The 20079-nt window shown below is 43.1% G+C and overlaps 1 long non-coding RNA gene across 1 annotated transcript; it reads right to left on the bottom strand.

Annotated features, from left to right (window-relative positions):
- Nucleotides 1-433: 433 nt before the first annotated feature.
- Nucleotides 434-16268, bottom strand: LOC121093872. The gene is made up of 2 exons (XR_005829680.1): nt 2298-16268; nt 434-2257 (listed from the first exon to the last, which is right to left on the bottom strand). It is a non-coding gene; the product is annotated as an uncharacterized LOC121093872 (long non-coding RNA).
- Between the last annotated feature and the right edge of the window lie 3811 nt (nt 16269-20079).

The following is a 20079-nucleotide window of genomic DNA, read 5'->3' as shown; positions in this document are numbered from 1 at the left end:
CTTGATTCTGTTGATTGCTCATTGAGTTCTGGGGTGCCCCCATTTAACTTGGCCTGTATAGGGAATTGATGGTAAATTCCGAAGTCATGTGCACAGGTGTTGGTTGTATTCTGTGTCTTAAAATGCACTGAGCAAAAGCTGTTAGTGGGAAGCAAGTGTTGACTCAACAAGCAGCATAGGCATGTACAATCCAGTATCTTTATCTAGCCTGCCTAATAGTTTCTTCTTGAAGAAAACTGGTGTCTTTTCAAGATGGTCAGGTCTTGATGGTAGCCACCCACATCAGTGGATTTTGAAGAGGGGATAATTTGCTTTGGACAGACATCTTGCAGTTGTCCCTTAGCTTAACTCATGTCAGGTGCAGTTTCAAAGTGAGTAAAAAAAACAAGAGAGATTTTTTGGTTTGTTTGTGTTTTTTTTTTTTTTTTTTTTTAAAAAAAAGGACCTAAATTATCTTTTACTATGCAAGTCACTTTACACAAGTAAAGTTAGTTTTTAGATGCTTTCTAAGAAACACCCTGAGGTAGACACTCTTTTTGAACTTGGTGATTTAGATAGAGTACTTGGTTGATAGTGTGGGGGTTTTTCTCATTACAGAAGAAGTTGAAATACATTTCCAAGCATTGTTGTTTTCCAAGGCTGTTGGTTTATTGATTTAATTTTTTTTTTTCGGTTGGTTGGTTTGGGTTTTTTCCATCTCCCCTCTTTGGGTGACAAATCAGAACAGAAGTTGACACAAATTCGAAATCCTGAAGTAGTTAATATGAGCTCTGGATTTTTTGGTAGCCATATCCTGCTTGTTGTTTGTCATATTTTAGTATCACAGCTACCATAATAATTGAAATTAAAACCACAAATGAAAGTGTAGAAGCTGTATGGTGGCAGGTTCAGGGTTTCTTTGGCATGTACTCTCGTGGGGGATTCTGTGTAGAGAAAAAAATAAAGTGGGATGTGTAAAGTTTTAAATACTGTGTAATTTCAATGGAAATAAGTGTTTTTTCAGATACTTTGCGTCTGAGGAGTTGACCCACACACACTGCAAATTCTGAATCTGTAGTACTGAAGAGTTGTAAAAATTTGTAATAAAGCAATCAAAAGAAGAGCATTATGATTAAAAAATTCTCTGGTATTGCTGCAGCCAAGTTTCTGCCCAGCAGTGCTGTCATCTTTAGAACTGGACAGATGGGAGACATTGCTGAAGCAAAGCTGGGTGAAAAAGAAACTTGAGGTTCTGACACTGTGCCTTCTAATGGTGTAGTAGCAGGGCCTCAGTAAAACTCATTATTTTTCTGGAAATCATGAAAGATATTATGAGAATTAATCTATGCTTTATAATACTTTGAGTGTAATCAGTTTGTACTTGCATCCTTTTCACACTATAGATGTGTCCAGTTTCTAGCACATGGATGCAGAATCTTTCACTATTGAAATAAATGGAAATATGTTTAAAATGCTGCTAGAGTTCAGAGATGTTGATTCATTTTTTTAAAATTGCTTATTAAGAGCATGATTATTTCTGAATATTTCTTAGATCTAACACCTGAAAGCACGTGGTACAATGTGCTTTTCTCAGGTGAAGCTTTGGACTCGATAAAAGTTAGAGCATGAGCATACTGGGAGTAACAACACAAGCTTTTTAAAGCCATCTTTTCCATATTTTGTAGTCTACATTGGAGTTGGCTCTGCGGTAATCTTGATGAGTATTGAAAGCCAGATTGTGCTGAAGAGTATGTCAGATTGGGGCACTAAGGCTTAATTGTCTTATAAACAGCTTTGCAGCTGCAATTTAAAAACCTGGTGCTGTTGCTTTCTGCACCAGAGGCTGTCCTTTTAATAATTTTTGTTTTACTAGGCAATACATACAGTGTGAGGATTTAACCTAGCCTGGAGAGTAAGTCTTCTGTGTTTATCTTTTCTGTAGTACCAACAAAGAAAGCTGAGTGAAACTGAGCGGACTGTTAGAAGACACGCAGGTTATAACAAAGCTTGACAATGATTTGGAGTGTGCTTTGCAAGTAGCCTGGCTTGAGAAATGAGCCCTGGTCCCTATGTGCTTCATCAAAAAATGTCATGTTTGAAAATCTGTAATCTTTTGCCATTCATAACTTTTTCTGAATACGTAGTCAGATCCTGCATACGCTACCTTTATAACCAGGAGTGAGCGCTGCTTTTTGTACTTCAAAAAGCACATTTTATTCCAGAAGGCCGTCAGCTTGTCAGTTTGAAAAGTACTCTTGTGGTCTCACAAGGCATGAACCTCATTGAACCCATTGCTGGTGGTCTCACAAGGCATGAACCTCATTGAACCCATTGCTGTGCTGTCATGTTAGATTTGTACTAGTGTATTTCACTGATTTCGTTAGTGGAGCAAAGGTAATGGTTTTGCACCAAGGAAGAGCTTAATCTGATTCTTAATTTATATATTATTTTTAACTGAGTGATCAGCAGACCTGAGATCTCTTTTCAGATCGATAGGACCTGCTACAATATTCGTTTTCCACGGGTATGAAGAAACAGTGTTTTTGTTCTTCCCCCGCCACCCCCACTCCCCCCCCGGAGATACAGTCTTCGGTACAGTGAGAGTTTGAGTTGCTACTGTTGCAAATTAAAATACAACACTGGAGATAAACTGATGGAAAGCTCCGCAGGGACCTGAAGGTGTTGAACACTATGGAAGATTCAAATTTAAGTGGTGGGTAGGTTACCACAGCATCATCTTCGTTTCAGCTGCAATGGAATTTACAGATCTGTTAAAGCAGTCCATGTACAATAATCATTCTTGCTAAGTACTGTTAGGTTATATTTCCCCACATATTAGGAGATGGTAATAAAATTAATTTTAGTCTTGCCACTCTGATTAAGTCATATGTCAGTGATCCAAAATTGGGGTGGTGGAGATGCTATACAGGTGTCAACAAACAGCAAAAGATTTGAGTTAGCAGAATGAAAACTTGAGCAAAGAGTTTTGATTCAGGTCTGTGGAATACGGGTACTGATGTACAGGCTTGGAGAATGGATCTGAATCACCCACAGTGGTTGTGTTTTGAATGATATTATTGTTTATGTAAACGACTTCTAAGGTTGAATTGTTTTCCATTTTGTTTTACAATAATCTGTATGCTCTTTTGACAGGCGATAATGTTGCCAGTTACCAGGAGAGAGAGAGAGAGAGATGATGTTGATGTAAGTGATGCTCTGACCTTCATCCTGTAAAAGGAATCCTATGAAGTGCTCAGTTGTGGTTATATGAGCAGTGCAGTTGAAAGCAATTGCACTGAAAGTTACAAAGCCACCCAGCTATGCTTATGAGAGGATCGAGATGCCTTTGCAATGTGAACCAGGTTGCAATGGAAAAGCTGTTATCAACCCTCTTGCTTTTTCAAAATGCTGACCCAACCCATGCAGCAAAAAGGTTAAGGAATACTGTGTGGAGTGTGGAAGGTACCAAAGCTGTGCTTCAGTCACCTTTATCAAAACAGTGCTATGAACGAGCCCTTGGGAACCTTCACATCTTAGCATCTTAGAGTTTTTCCCTTTTCTTGTGACTCCAGGGTAAGCACCAGCCATATCACTTGCAGAGATGATTTTAAGTTACATACATAACATTGTGCTATTTCGGATAACCTGAGCTGGAGAGGGAATGAGATATTTGGGGTTAATTTGTGTGGATTCTCCTGGACTTTGAAATGCCCATTGATCATCAGGCTCTTAAAGAGGAAAAATATTCTTTCTGCTTCAAGGCTGGAAATGTGCAATAGGATGGGCTAAGTGAAAGTGAATCAGCTTATTCAGATATTATTCACAAACTGTTTTTACAAGCTCTTACCGTGCGAATAAGCTAATAATAGCTTATGAATAATTTTTTTCCTCGTTTACCTTTATTGTTCCACAGCTGACTGATGGCAAGGAAAAGATTGAATCTGTTACAGCCGGACTGCCAGACGGATCAGTCAGCTGTGGGTGAGTCTCGTTACAACCGAGGGAAGCTGGGTAAGACTCGCTCAGAACAATTTTCACGCTCTCTGAAGAGCGCGTAAGGAATGCTGCCATTGAAAGAGAAATTGAACCAAAATGAAGCATGTTACCATAAACTGCTGTGCTCATTTCTCAGTTGGTCCAGATCCTTGAACCTGTTGATGGTTTTTGATTTGTCAGTCTGAAACGACTAGTGTGCCATTTGCGGTCATGAATTTCATGCTCAACAAAGAGGTTAGATAAGCAAAACTCTGTAAACCTCATGCTGAAAGTTTAATTCTAAACCCAGTAATATAGAATGAATTGCAGACTTTAAAAAAGGGAAAAGGAATCCCGGCAGCCCAGGGATGGACCCACGCTGGGGAAGGAGAGCGGCAGTGGCAGCTGGTCATGAGCTGAGCGTGGCCCCATTCACCACCCCGGAGAGAAATCCGGAGTGAAACTGAGCTGGGGGGGAAGGTGTTTTAAGATTCAGTTTTTATCTCGGTTTAAGATTTTAGTTTATATCCCCTGCCCAGCTGAGGTGGGCAGCGACGGAGCAGCTTTGATGGGCACCCAGGCTCCAGCCAGGGTCAATCCACAGCATCACGCTATACAAATCTGGGTGCTCAAAACTGTTTTCCAATCGAGTGTGCTAAGCCCGTGTTCAGAGAGTGTGATGTGTTCAGCTATCGGGTGATAACAAAATACTAACGGCACGCTTTGAATTTCCTTTCCTCCCTCAAAAGAAAATGGTTAGCCTTCATGATACTTCTTTAAGATGAGATGAGAATGACTGTAGGGAAGGTGTTTTACAGTAGCAGAACTGCAGAACAAATCAGAGTGTATTTTGATACAAAGGAGTAAGGATTCTGCTCTTGTGACACTTATTTACAGGCGCTTTCTCCCACTGCCTGCACCTGGGAGCACAACAGCAGGGAAAATGTGATTTCGGGCACTTTAAATCATCACCTGTGAGAAGCAGAGCAGCGGGGTTTTATGAGTGTGATGGAGTTTTGTAGGGACTAATTATGATGAGGTGATACTATGCCTGAGGACGGGCGTTGTGGTCCTGCGGGATGAGGGCTTTGGCAGTGAGCTTGCTCAGCCAGCGCCCAGGCTTAACCGTCAGATGAGGGATTACAGCCGGGGCCTTCGTGACAGAGCTGCATGATTTGGGTGTTTGAGAGCTGGCTGAGTTATTCACGGAGAAACTGAATTCTGGAATGACTCTAGTTCATTTTTGAAGGGATGAAGCATAAAAGGAAAAGTTGCTGAAAAAGTGGATCTTTTTTGTCTTGTGTGGCACAGCCTCTAGACACAGGGCATCCTTATCCTTTTTCAGTACAGGGCATCTCATCCTGCGTTTGAGTAGTCTGCGTGTACTTGCCCTATGGAAACTGAGCGTTGGCCTTAGACTGACTGTGAAAAGCATCTTTAAGTTCATCAGATTATCAAAATTTCATACGTCTCTTTCCCTGAGGTGACTGCTGTACTGCTGTATAATTCTGCAATCGACAAGGTATTTTTCTCTATTATGAAGTGAAAATTATTAATTTCCTTTTTTTTTTCCCCCCACTAAGTCATTCCAAGTAGGACAATTTAACATTGAAGGGCAGAAACACTTTCTTGGCTCATAGTGATACTGTTTGAACAGATATTGAAAGAAAAAGGATGAAGCAAATGCTTATAATGAAGTAAATTTAGATCTGCAGTTTTTTATAGCTCTGATCTCCACTGATAAAACCTGACATATGGAAAGATTATAATAGTTTATAGGTATTGCAGAGCTTATATCTGAGCACGTGTACAATATTTTTTCCAAATTTGAGTTCCCGTTTAAGGTAATTGCTCAGACGTTACTGGTTACAAGGGATGATATCCTTTGATTTGTATCTCTTTGTGAGCTCAGAAAGCAACACTGACGTGTGCAGGTTCATCATCCTTAAAGGCTCAGGATTTGAGCTATTTGGTACAATGAGGAGAACTGGAAGAACTGAGAGAGGGAAACAAAGTCTTGATGAGAAAAATCAGCCAGCTTTTCTGATGACTTTTTATCACTGAGAGTATTTACTGAAGTCTAAGGTTTTACAGATCTGGAATATAGATCCAAATGATCTGAAATTAAGGAACACAAGTGCAGTTAAGATTAAAATACCTTCAGATTTATACCCCCTCTAGTATAATGTATTTTTAGAAATTAGTAGCAGATGTGCAATACACAGATCATGTATATAAGTGATCAATGTAATGTTATGGTTAGAAGCATTATTGGGACAGTTATTTGGGGATGATAACAATGATGGTGTCACTTGCACTTCTTTTGCCTCTTGCCAGGTAGCCCTGGTAGTGTTGGAAAGGATAACTGTATCTGTTGCACGCTAATACTTTGCACCGTAGGCAAACTCTTGGGTACAGGGGAGCTCTGTACTTGAACTGGACAATCCTTGTGCCTGGTGCATAGTGGTAGTAGTTCCTACAGGTTGGGTCCCTTACACACCTGAGAAAAGAAAAAGGAAAAAAAAAATCACATAATTTTCATACAAAAATTGTGGCATGGTCACTAAGCCCATTTGTTTCATTGGTTACAAGAAACTTTCCTTCAGAAATTTCTGTGATGTTAATCACTGTTCACAGCACAGAACTGAACACAGATGCAACTGTGGAATTTAGGTATGTATGTTGGTATAATATGTAACACAACATACATAAATATCACACATGTATGTAAATGTATAAAAGTAAAGCACCTGATGAAATTTTAAATATGTCAGAAAAACTTACTTTGTAGGCCTGTTATCATTCCAAAGTTATTTTTTTGTTTCAACCTTAGAATTTCTGAAGAGCTGTGAAGAAACAATTCCCTATTCCAAACCAACCAAAACCCCTTTAATCATATGCTTCATTCTTCTCTAAATTTTTTATATAATTTATGAAATGCCTTCTGAGAATTTATACCGATTTTTCTCCCCTAGCAGAATATTATGGTAAATTAATTAAATCTAAAAAGCCAACTAACAGAACTGGTGTTCTTATCCTAATAGCTAGTTCATTTCACATCCTGCTGCTTCTTGCAAGCAGGTAAATCAAACGTGTTTCAAGACCGTGTATCTTTGGTGTATGTATTTATTGTTGTCCATAGGAGGTCAGTTGCATGTGAAGAATTATTTTGAAATGGTTGTTGATATATTTTCCTTACTGTCTTCTGACTAGATCAGGTGCCACAGTTGTAAAGTTGTGAGGATTTTGAGAGACCACACAGGTGGCTGTAAATGGATTTAGCTCTGTGCTGTAGAAGGTAGCAAAACACATCCTGGGTTGGCTGAACATAGTGCGAAGCCCTCACTGAATTTGAAAAAGGTTGTGAATTGTAAAAGGCAAACTTGACAGTAAATCACGTAGACGGAGTTTCCGTGGTATGGAGAGGCTAACACTGGGTATTGTTTGGACACCAGCATTCCTGTGTGATTTGCAGCTGAGGATTGGCAAGAGGATTTGTATTTCTGCCCTAGAAGGTGCCAGATACGGATCCTTCCACTACATTGGAGGAGGTCATGGCTTGATGGCCTATGAGAGCTGCAAAGTATGGCTGAAACCTTTTCCTGAATGTCTCTGGGCTAAAGTTGGGTGAGCTAAGGGGTAACAGGGCTCAGCTGTCTGTGCTGGGAGGATCCTGGGCCACCCAAAGTGGCCCACTTGCCTGTCCCAGCTGAGGACATTGTCAAATTGTGAGCAAGTCTGCAGAACCATGCGAAATAAGAGGTGAAATTACTGATGGATCAATTACTGTTGGTGTGTGTTCAGTTAGTAGCTCAAGGACTCAAGAGGGAAAACACCAACATGGAGAGGAAAAGTCTTAAAGGGAAAAACCCCCATGAAGAATGGCAGCAGAGCACATGGAGGACTTCAAGGAGCCATGGAGGAAGACTGACCCTTCCTCGCCTGACTGACCTGACCAGCAAGGGCTCATCGGGAGTGTCCTCGGGGTGCTGAGCACACTAGTGCACAGCTTGTTGAATCCTGCTCTCTGTTGTAGGTTGGAGTGAGTACACCACCATTGCTTTATACATTGCAGCTGTACATAATCCACTCGCAGAGTCTTTGTTTTGGGCCCATTTAGCCACACACAACGTGACCAGACGAGGGAGGGTTATGAAAGAGAGGTGGGGTAGTGTGTGAAGTGGGAAAGGTTGATAATATCATATAATTTAGAATAATTAACTTTTAGGAACATAGTTTTGTTGTGGTGTTAATACAACCTTTGTCTATGCTGTGGATGTTCCATGTCAACTTCCCACATCTTGGCATTCACAAAGCCATGGGGTGGCATCATCTTTAAAAATACTTTGGGCTTACTTTTTTTTTCATAAATGATTTTGGTAACATCCTGGCACATGATAATTTCAAACCTGTATGTTTCTACCAGCCTTCTTGTGCCACAGCCTTTGTACAGCATGTGAAACACGGTACAGGAGTCAGTGTCAGGGGTTGCTCAGGTATCTGTTCCCTGCACGGTAGCCTCTGGCATTGGTCTACGGTCTTCTGGTCACTGTTAAGAAAATTCCCTTCCCTAACTCATATATCAATCAATCAATCGAGGATGCAAGTGTATTAACTTTGTTAATATATATTAATTCACATTATAAACAGAGGTAGTGGAATTTTACTGGAGACTCTGGTATTGTTTGTGCTTAATTAAAATGAAGGACAGCCAGCAAAGAAAGCAGGACTTTGTTTTATGGAAGCTTTGAGCTGTCCATGAAGGATTCCCTTGGACAGCCAAGATAACACTAGCATCCCAGCCCCTCTGATGCGTCTTTGAAACCCTCCCAGCACCTTCTGGTGTCATAGACCAGTAACTCCAGCAAGACTGACTCCAGGTATGTCTGCATCAATAGACAGGCACTAAGAATGCTGCAGGAACAGAGTTTTGCAAAGTTTTGCCATGGTTAGTAATTGGTAGTGTGGGTGTGAGTGATTAGTCAAATCATGTTGTACCTGAGCGTTTGAAGGCTGTAAGAGCCCAATGTAAAACTGTGTTTGGGTGTGATACTACATGTACATGAATAAATATTTACCCTTGTAATTTTATACTTTGCATCCCAGGCCTCCTTGGATGGCACAGGCCAATTAAGTATCTTAGTAACGTCACCCGCACATATTTAGGCAGATAAGTAAGGTCTTCTGTAAAATAAGAAATGTAATGTTAATAACCCATATGTAAGCATAGAGTAAAATGCAGTATGTATTAAATGCTAATAGGCTTTGCAAATGCAAACGTGGGCCTTGCTCCTGTACCTGGAAATAGCAGATAAGTGGAGAGAGAATGAATTTCTCTTTCTTTGATGATGGACCATTAAAATCGCATTAACACCCTCTCCTACAGCTAACCCCAAGGTTACACACGTTAGCACTGTCAGGCCAGAGCACGCAGGCACTGACTGGCCGGCAGCCTGGCAGGCTATGGGGGGATGTTTTAAATGTATTTTCTCCGTAAGTGGTGCAGATGTAGGCCAGCTCATCCCCTTGATGCTTACTACCGAGGGTGGTTCAGCTGCCAGCTCCTGTAGCAGTGGCATGTGGTCCCTGGGTAACCTGTGGCATCCCCAAGTTATCTGCCTGCTCCCGGCTTCTCCTGCTTCCCCCTTTCTTCTGCACTCAGATACCCTCTGCCAGTAAACTGCCAGGCTTCCCCCGCTCCCATCGCTCACTGCCAGCGCTGGGGAAGGGAAGGCATTAAAAAGAAAGAAGGCGAATACCTTACCTGGGCTTATCGGTGCTGGGTCTGGTTTTTGATGGACTTTTAATGCAAAAAAAAAAGAAAAAGCCCCAAACAGAAATAAAAAAAACACAAACAAAATGAACACACAAAAAGAAAGAAAGACTGAATGAGGAAAATGTGTGCTTTTATGTAATCAATTAGTATACATTGTAATCAGCTGAATCCATTAAGACTAGGAAATGTTAGCAGCAACAGTTTTGAGGAATAGAGTTGACATGGACAAAGGGCTCTTACTAAGAAAAATGTAAGGGCTTGGATACTAAAGATGACACGTTATTAATATTAATGGGAACAAGATTTAATTCTGTTTATTCCTTTGTGTAGGCAGATAGCCTACATGCTTTGCCTATGAAGTTCAGTTTCCCTATATGTTGTCAACACAAGTATGTATGTTTTAATGAGGCAGCTGAGTGCCCTTTACCAGTGTGCAGCTGGTGGGGCCAGACACTAAAAGAAAACCTTAGCCTGCTGTCGTAGCATCTGAGGAGGGATATTTTCGGTAATTAAAACTTGCAACAAATGCAGAACTTGCAATTCAAATTTCCAAAACAGAAATCCCTTTGTAGAAAAACTAAGGTTCAAACCAAATACTACTGAATATGTCAGAAGGATTCCCACTCAACTTCCAGGGAGGGAGCTGATCTAGAGCAACTCTGAATTTATACTGGTGTACTGTGTCCGCCCCAGTGGTTTCCCCTTCCCTAGTGCTTTTATCAGTGCAGGTATTGCTCCCATATGGATACCCAGAACATTTCCTATCCCTTGACTATGGAAGCCAAAGAAATTATCCCCAAAGCTGAATACTAGACCCGTGAGGTTACACACACAGTGGAGGCAGGGAGCCATGCCAACACATCCTCTGATCACAACTTTGATAGAGAACAGAGGATGTAAACCAGAGTAAATGCTGCGTTACTTACAAGTGGTAGTGGCTGCTGCTTCAGGAGTTGGAGAAACAGGTAGAGCAGGTGAGTCTGTTACTATGAGAAAATATGACATTAATATTGTCTGTGTTTTAAATACACTGATGACTCACATGCAGTAAACTGCTCGGGACCATTCAAGAAATGGCCAGAAATGAATACCTGTGTTTTCAGCTGTCGTGGACTCAGTTGGCACTGTCAGAGAAAGGAAAAGCCCAGCTTCAGTAAGTGCCCGTTACTGTGTGGGCAGAGCAAGGAGTGGTAACGGGGAGGGAATCTGTTTACACCCTAAGGAGGTGTGGGAGGGATGGCTTCATTGGAATGGGATGATTGAGCCCAAACCTAAATTTGTATTGACGTACTGTGTCTGCCCTGGCGGTTTCCACTTCCCTAGTGCTTTCATCAGCACAGGTCTTTCTCCCATATGGATACCCAGAACATTTCCTATCCCTTGACTATGGAAGCCAAAGGAATTATCCCCAAAGCTGAAAACCAGACCCGTGAGGTTACACACACAGTGGAGGCAGGGAGCCATGCCAACACATCCTCTGATCACAACTTTGATAGAGTACCGAGCATGTAAACCAGAGTAAATGCTGCGTTACTTACAAGTGGTAGTGGCTGCTGCTTCAGGAGTTGGAGAAAATGGTGGAATGCATGAGTCTGTTACTGTGAAAAGAGGAAATTTGAAATTACACATTGTCCATGTTTTAACTACATCTATGACTCGCATGGAAAACTGTAAACTGCTCGGGACCATTCAAGAAATGGCCAGAAATGAATACCTGCGTTTTCAGCTGTCGTGGACTCAGTTGGCACTGTCAGAGAAAGGAAAAGCCTGGCTTCAGTAAGTGCCCGTTACCGTGTGGGCAGAGCAAGGAGTGGTAACGGGGAGGGAATCTGTTTACTCCCAGGACCAAGCATTAGACCGGTTCTACCAAAGCTGAAGTCATGCACTCCTGCTGCCTCAGGTGCCCTGTGTTCTGCAGGGGCTGGTGCGAGGCAGGAGAGCAGCCAAAGCTGCAGGTCAGCTGCCGTCCCACCCGTGTGGAGGTGTGTGGTACCCGGCCCAGAGGAGCCCTGCAGGCGTCCCCCGAGCAGGGACCAGCCACAGCACCCGAGGGATGCTGCACGCTGGGGCAGGGTGTGCCAAGCCTGCCCGGAGCATGAGCAGCCTCCGTGGGAGGGAACCATCCCTGTGTGGAGCCTCTGCCCTGGTGCCGACAGGCTTTGAGCTGCCACGTGACGGGCTCTGGAAACCTGCGGGGTGTTCGCTAACGTTGGTTTGGGTGCGGGGGGATAACAAGATAAAAGTTTTGTTTCTGACATGTGGTGCCCACCGTGGTGCTGTGCGCTGCACCGGTGTGTGCTGCCACCCCGGTGGGTGCTGAGCGTGGCTGTTCCCGTGGGAAGCACAGCCTGGGCTGTGCAACGATGGGGAAGTGCAGGAAGGCTGGCTTCCTCCAAGTGGAATGATGGAGTGCAAATCTGAATTTATACCGGTGCAGTGTGTCAGCCCCAGTGGTTTTCCCTTCCCCAGTGCTTTCATCAGTTGAAGTGTTTCTCCTGTACCGATACCAAGTCCCTTTCCCTCCTTTATGGAAGCCAAGGGAGAGGTGATTGGGATTATCCCTGAGGCTAGTGGTTAAATCTATGAGATTATACACACAGGTACCTGATCAGAACTTGGGCAGACAACTAAGCATGTAAGCCAGAGTAACGCTATTACTTACAAGTGGTAACGTCTGTTGGTTCAGGAGTGGGAGAGGTTGTCACTGTGAGAAAGAACAGATGAAATTAAATATTGTCTATGTTTTAAATATATTTTTGCCCCGAGAACCATAGCAGAAGCCTCGGCCACTTGCAGTAGCGCATGAAGCCACGTGAGTAACTAGGAAACACATGGCTGCACAGCTGAGCATAGCCTGAGTGTCACTGCATATGGCTGTGAGCACGCACGGCTGTGAGCAGCACGTTGCAGTGCATCACCTCTGGAGAACCTACAGCGAGACCCTGAGCTTTGGCAGGAAAAAAAATAATGCAGCTGGGGAGGGCCTGGCTCTGGCAGCCAGATTGCCTTGCCAGGAAGGCGGGTAGTCTGCTAAATCCTGAATTAAGATGGAAAATGTGAGTGCCTGGCAGTTAGTTCCTTGACTGACTGCAGGAGTGCTGTGTGAGCTGGGGGTCCCACTGTCCTTCAAGGTCTGACAGCAGCTCTGCTCACCACGGTTCAGTGAGTGACCAGACATAAATACCTGGTGCTCCAGCTGTCGTGGACTTCGGGACTGTCAAAGAGAGAATAAAAACAACGCTTCAGGAATTTTTCCAATACTGAGTGAGCAAAACATAGGTTGACAAAGCAAAGCAATGTTACCATTTAGGTGTAATTAGACCTGATGTAACGAGATCCCCAATCCAACTACACTACAGCAGTTTACACCATAGTTTGGTGTTTGTGCAAAGCAGCTTGCGGTATCGCCACCGCCTCTGAGGGTGGATGGGAGCCGTGTGTGGCTGGCTGCATCTCTGCAAAAGAGCTCAGTGCGGCAGGACAGCTCGATCCACCCATCCCACCAGGAACCATAGAATCATTTAGGCTGGAAAAGACCTCTAAGATCAGTTTGTGTTCACCCCAGTGCCTTGAATTCTCTGGGGCTAATGATGGGGTGAGGGATCTCTCACCTCCAAGAGAACATGGATTTTGGCTCAGAGCTGCTGAAGTCCAGGGGAATCAGCACTCTGCTGCGGGATAAACTGTGTTTGACTAAACCTGAGATAAACGAGCACCGAAGTACTCCAGACCTGTTACTTCAGGTGTGGTAGATTCCTCAGAGGCTGTCGGAAGAAAAAACAGAAACCATCAGAGGAAAGAAAACCAGACCAATGCTCTCAGTTCTAAGGTGACACAAGCAGCAGCACAGTCAGGGCTCTCCCCAAAACCGGGACTGAGGTGATGATTTCTGAAACCTCAGAGAAGCTGCAGGTGCTTCTGCCCAGCCATTGGTATTGCTGCCGGTTATTATATTTTTTAATATGATATTTATTATAATAAATTACATGCAGCTTGGCAAGGTTGGGAAACAAACATTTTGTTCTGCAAATCACCGAAATGTTTAAGCCGGTATGGCTCGTTCTGCAATACAGCCTTTTGATACAGTGGAAGAGAAATGGTTTGTGGTGTGCGGACTGTGGTGGGCTGAGGATGGAGGGAATGAGGGATGCAGGCTGGTAGTCTGAACATGATTTATTTTTAAATGCTTCTCCTGGGGCTTGCAGCTGATATGCAGCTCATCAAAGATTGGAAACAAAGATTGTTTCTCAAATTGTCATTGTAATTATTTGTCAGTAACCAACTGAAACTAGTGCATGATACCAGAAAAAAGGGGAGGAGAAAAAAGAACAAAAAATCAAAGTGAAAATATGGACCTCTTCAGAGGAGTGGTAGAAACCTCAATCACTTCTTCAGGAATATGTAAGTCTCTCAGCTATTGTTACTCATTTTATCATTATAATACAACATGACAGCACAGCATAAGTATCACTTCCCTACAGGATCTCACTTCCTCCTGGGCAGAAGCAAAATTGTGGACCTCCTGGGTCCACAAAGATGCAGTGCCCTGCCAGTCTACGCTGATGTCTAGGATCAGATACGCCACGTTCATCTAGTGCCAGAACCTCGATCAAAACCATTTCCTCAGCTGACAGGAATTTTCTTCATTTTCCTCAATAAATGGCACATAAATACAATGCAGATCTTTGAAAATGAGTACAAATTCGTAAAGAGAATAAAGTACATTTATAAAGCTGCAAGTTTGACATGAGTACTTTGAGGCTTTTAGGCAAACAGCCTTTGTCCCAAAGGCAGATTCCAGGTTGGTCTGCCAAAACCTACTGGTGGTCCTCTCTGGAAGAGAATGCCTGTAGCTCTGCGCTGCCCCCTCTGCTCCCTGGTAGAGGAATCCCCTGCTGGAAGGATGGGATGGCCCTGGGATGTATGGAGCCCACGGGGGCTGGTCCCTCCTGGGACCAGGGTGCCCCTGGCCATCCTTCCTGGCTCTTACCGGCCTCCCCTCCTCCTGCATGGCCACTGCCAAGGGTCCCCATTCCCACAGTGGCTCCAGGCTTGCGCCAGGCTCCTCCGTTCACACATACCAGCTTGTATCCATGGCTTAGGCAACTTAGTTCACGTGAAATAAAATGGAAAAGGTGCCTACCTTCACAGATAACACCCACGTCTTCCTTGTGGCAGCAGTTGTGAGTGCCCAGCCCCCTGTGAGAGCACTGCTCCAGGGAGGACTCGTCCCCTCTGCACATCACCTCGTCCAGGAGAATATCTCCTGTGCCTTCCCCAAAAAAGGCATCGGTTTTGGCTGAGACAGCATCTCCGCATCCGAGCTGCCTGCACACAACCGCGGCGTCCTTCATGTCCCAGCCATCATCGCAGACGGTTGCCCAGCTCCCGTTGTGAAAGACTTCGAGGCGTCCCGAGCACGTGTCCCCTCCGTTCACCAGTCGGAGGGACATGTCTTGGAAAAGCAGAGGGAAATGCGTGGGCACTTGGCAGCCTCAGAAATGGCATTTCCAGGTGCATTTATCAAACAGCAAAAGCCAACTTTGTTGTGTTGCACAGAAAGTGGCAAAAATCTTATTGTAACAAGCCACATTGTGTCAGCTCATCAGCTATCATAAATGCCTACTCTCATAGTGTGCCATATACACCTGGGAGTAAATGTAAAGATTTTTTTTCTCTTTCAGGCTCTGATATATATGTCCATAGCTAACATTACCATTCCTATTAATAGCAGTATTTAACAGCAAAACTCAGATTAACCTCAAGTATCTCGGAAACTCATCTTGCATGCATTTACTTGCTTTTAAATTTTTACCTTCCTACCAGTGCTTAAGTTACTGCATAAAATATATCAGCTGTGAAAGCTTTGCAAGACCCATCTAGGAAGAGCTCAACAGCTGCAACAGGCTCTGTTATAATCAGGGTAGTAACTGGCTCTAGGAAAGAAAACAGAAAAGTTTTACTGCAAAGGATGCTTAATAATGTTCTTCAGTTATTATGTGGGGGAAAAAAAAGCAGTAGTGATACAGAGCAACCCGTTCGAGAAGAATCGAATCATCGCCAAAAGGGAGAAGGCTGCAAACTCTTCTTTAAATGTCAGGTGTTAATGGTTGCGGTTACCTTGCAGATGTGATCTGTAATTGTTATAGGTAGGGACATACACAACAAAGAGACACGTGTCTGCTTGGGTCATGTTTTGACTCCACTTGAGGTCTTTACTAAAAATCTAACCCTATTAAAAATTTGCTTTGATTTTTTCCCCCAGGGAAAGATATTCCCAGGATAAGCTGTAAATCAGCGTTCTTTGTGCCAGGTCTGATCCACAACCCCTTTCACCCAGTTACGTTTAACCTTGGTCATTTCATTCTTGTAGCGTGCCCATCACGTGGGCGAGCTTTGTCCGTGGGCCACCACTCGCCGTGCCATGGCACCAGCTGCACAGACGCTGCAGTGACTCAGGGCTCTCCAACTGTACATGTGTTTCCAGCCAGAATGTAGAATTGCTGGAAATCTGGGACTTTATTTGGAAAAATCCTAAAGGAAGTTACTAATTTCCTACTAAATATAAGAAAAGGGAGTCTGATTTACTAGTCATAGTTGATAATTTATGGGAAGTCAGGACTAGGAGGACTGAGATCGAACAGGGATGCTGTAAAATGATGATTTAAATAGTGATGCATAAAGCAGGTTTTCTACCTTTTCTTTACCATCATTTTCATCTATACCGTAGTGCTAAAGGATGAATACAAATACCCAGAGCCAACCTTTCCCTGGGATACCTTGCAATCTAAGGGATATGGTTTGGTGTTTGGTTTTTTCCCTTCCTTTAAATCATGCCTGGTCCAGCTCCTTTTCCCATCCTTGCTCACCCTCTGGAGTAACAGATGGTTGGCACAGCATCATTTCCCCAGAATAGTAGCAGAGCTATTTCTACAGACCAGGCTCATTTCTGAGAGCTGGGTACTTACAGAATACTCCACACATTTATCTCACTTTCAGAGGGAAAGGCTTTTAGAGATCTGAAGTTCCAAATTAGTTTTATGGGCCTGGAGTGTGTTTTTCTTTCAGAGAAAGAAATCAGAGACACCGCCAACAACATAATTGAGTTCCTCCTAGTTTGTGGCCATCATAAACTGTACCAAGTATACACACCTGTCTTACTCCTTGGTGGGTCAGTAATTACGAGGTTTTCATTTCAAGACATTTTACTGTCACCTGGCAGCCATTTGTAATCAACTAATGCACATCCATTCAGAATGAGGGCCATGTTTCCTAGGACTCTCTTTCTTCTTAATTACTTTTCTCTGACCATGATCAAAGCTCCTTCTATATCCAAGTACCACGCTTGTCATTTACTTCTGCAAAAGTTGGCTGTAAAGAAATGCCAGCAGCAACGTGCTTGGCTCACTTCCCAAGATCTAGGTCTAAACTTCTACAAGACTGCCAAATATGATTTCAAGGAGGGAAAAAAAATATCATTGAGACACAAGGTAATTAGTCTGTTGATCCAGGCATTGAGTATTCACCAGTGATAGTGAAAGGTGTTAAATAAAAAGTTTAGGAACTGGACTACGTCAGCTGTCTAAATCCAGGTAGGAATAGTGAGAAAGACGCAGACTGAAAATCCTAGATCCAGATCTTGACCTAAATTAGTCAGAAATAAATCAGTTGTGATTCATCTGATATAAAAGTGTTTTTACTGGGAGGGAGGCATCTCTCCTACGAAAGCTTCTAAGTAAATTAAGTATTTAATTAATCTGAAATATGAGCATCAATTTGAATTTTTTGGGGCACTTTTTCAGAAAATAAAAAGATTGATTAAGTAACAGTCCCAAGAATCTTTAATATGCTCTTGTGGGGATGTCTGAAAGCTGAAAGGTAACTTTTTACTTTAGCAAGTTATTAAAAGGAAAGAATCTATATTTCTATCTCTTCATAGTCAATGCTTTCTGCTTAGTGAAGTGTAGAATATAATCAAAGGAGTCAGTGAGCACTTGGTTTTCCTGAGACTTTAACACAAACAACAGTTTACCTGCCGTATGTAGAAATGAAAGTAATGAGACGATTAGTTAGAGCTATAGAGGAGCCTTTTTCCCCTTTAACTGCTGAACAACATCCCTGTTACACACAGTATACGTAAATAAGATGAAATTGGTTGCTCAGAAGCTTAGTTGAGCAGGCATAGGCAAAGCACTTAATAGTTGCAAGCACATATTTCCATAGTAATTCTTAGGAAACCGTATCTACACCATGTATTAGGTTATTTAAGCCTGCAGAGTAGTCAGCTCATCCATCACTCGTTTGAGGAATTCACAGTCAACTTCTGAATGTCAAGCAAATAAAAGTGAATCTTGAGGGACCACATTAATTTCTTAGTTTCACGGGTGCGTGCAAAGAAGTGCAAACTCCTTTCATTCAGCTGGAGTAGAGCCCAGTCTGAACCAGTAAGGCAAGCAGCAAAACCTGATCAAAGCTCTGCCAAATATTCTTCCAAGTAGGGAAAGTTTTCATTTCTGTCCTTTTGGAAGTGAAATGACTGGCAGGAAAAAGGTAGAGAAACAGTGACTAAAATGTTTTTGCTGTGCTGAAGATTAGTCTGTCCATTTCCAATACATTTGTAGAAATTAGGGTGGATAGATCCTAGATCTGAACATGAAAATATTGTTTGCAATAGTGGGTGGAGCTGCTAGCAAGTCTGTACTACACTTCATAATGCTGCTACCACTGGTACAGAGTCACAGCTCGGAACTTCTGACAGCATAGATAAGGCTGTAGAAGACAAGCAGTGTTAAAAAAAGGTGGTAAAGAGAGGAATTATTGGTTGCCTTGGTAATTGCTTATCATTTTGTGCAGCATCTTGGACTAACAGATGGTATGGGTGTAAAACAGCAGCACTGCCACCACCCGTAATGAGAACCTCAGCCCTTGCCACCAAAACTGGTACAGTACAGACAGAGTGGCAGGAGGAAAGGCAAGTTCTGTGCACTGTCTGGAGGGCACGATCAGAATTCAAAATGATCTACATAAACTGAATAAACGTCAGAAATCAGCAAGCTGGAATTCAATAAAGACAGGTGGAATGGGCTGCTCATTGGAAAGAGAAAAAAATGCACAAAGGCAAAATCATCCTTTCAGCTGGCACAGGACCATGGAAAAACCATGTCCAGCCAGTCCAGTGTTGGGCTTGCTCTTGGGGTGAAGTGTGGGAGCTACTTTCTTGCCCTGGCTAAGGAGACCTCAGCTGCTCGGTCAATGATTGCACATTTGGGGAAGATAGAGGTAATGGGAGAGTTTGGGTGAACGAATCAAGAATATAATAGGCTTGAAAATCATGAGCTCCGAGGAAAGCTTTAAAGAATTGCATTTGTTTTATGTGGGAAGTGTCTTTCACTGTTCTGAAGGCGGCTTTGGAAGAGGATGGTCAGCAGTGACTCTGCTCACCAGAGTCCACAGAGAGCTAGAAGAGCAACTGTAGGCACTACAGAAAACGTCTGTCGATGAAAGAACTTTGAATATAGCGTCCAATGCTTTTTTTTTTGGGTGTGTCTTGAAAGCACCTGTCAAGTTCAGAGGCAAAGTACAACAGTCATCTCCCCTGGTGGAGCTTTGCATAGGAGTTTAAAGCTCACTGGTGCTATCAATTTTTTGCTTCATTAGAAGAGGAGGTAGGACAGCATGTGGTGGGTAGGAAGGTCCCAGCTCAGCTGATGGCTGATGCAAAATGGCCCTGTCTGGTGAAATTCTGGTTTTAAGATTTTTCATAATAGATTCACTACAACCGCTCATTCATTAAAAACTTGCAAAGTGTATTATAAAATAGATGCAAGAATAAAAGTGGCCTCAACAAAGAGAATGGGGAAAGGGTGGGACATACACACGCACGCTGCGGCACCGTCAGCGCTGGTGAAGGGCTGGACCCGGAGCTCTGTTGAGGTTCATTTCCTTTCCCCAATGGGAACACTAAGAGGTGCCGAGGGGGGTATATGGATGGAACAAGCATACAAGGTACGCCCAGGATTGCCTCCTAGTTTGCAGTTCAGGGGCTTTCTGAGCCCCGAACGGTGCCTTGCATGGTGATACAGGACAGAGGCGCGTTTGCTCCTAAGGATGCAAAGTGCAGGGGTTGTGTCTGGCGGTTCCTTACCTTCGCTTGGCGTGGGCGGCGGTGCTGGAGCTGCTGATGGCTCAGTACTCTCTGTGACCGGGGCAGATGTGGTCAGGTTGCCTTTTTCTGTTGAAGGTTTGAGGAAAAAAAAAACAAACATCAGGAACAATGAACAATAATGACCAAACATGACTATCAACCAGAATTAAATTTTTCATTAAAACCATTGGGATTTGTCATTTTG

Source organism: Falco naumanni, chromosome 9 (assembly GCF_017639655.2).
Source record: "Falco naumanni isolate bFalNau1 chromosome 9, bFalNau1.pat, whole genome shotgun sequence".
Taxonomy (NCBI): Eukaryota; Metazoa; Chordata; class Aves; order Falconiformes; family Falconidae; genus Falco; species Falco naumanni.
Note: the sequence above shows the minus strand (reverse complement) of the source record. Positions and strands in the feature narration are given on the sequence as shown.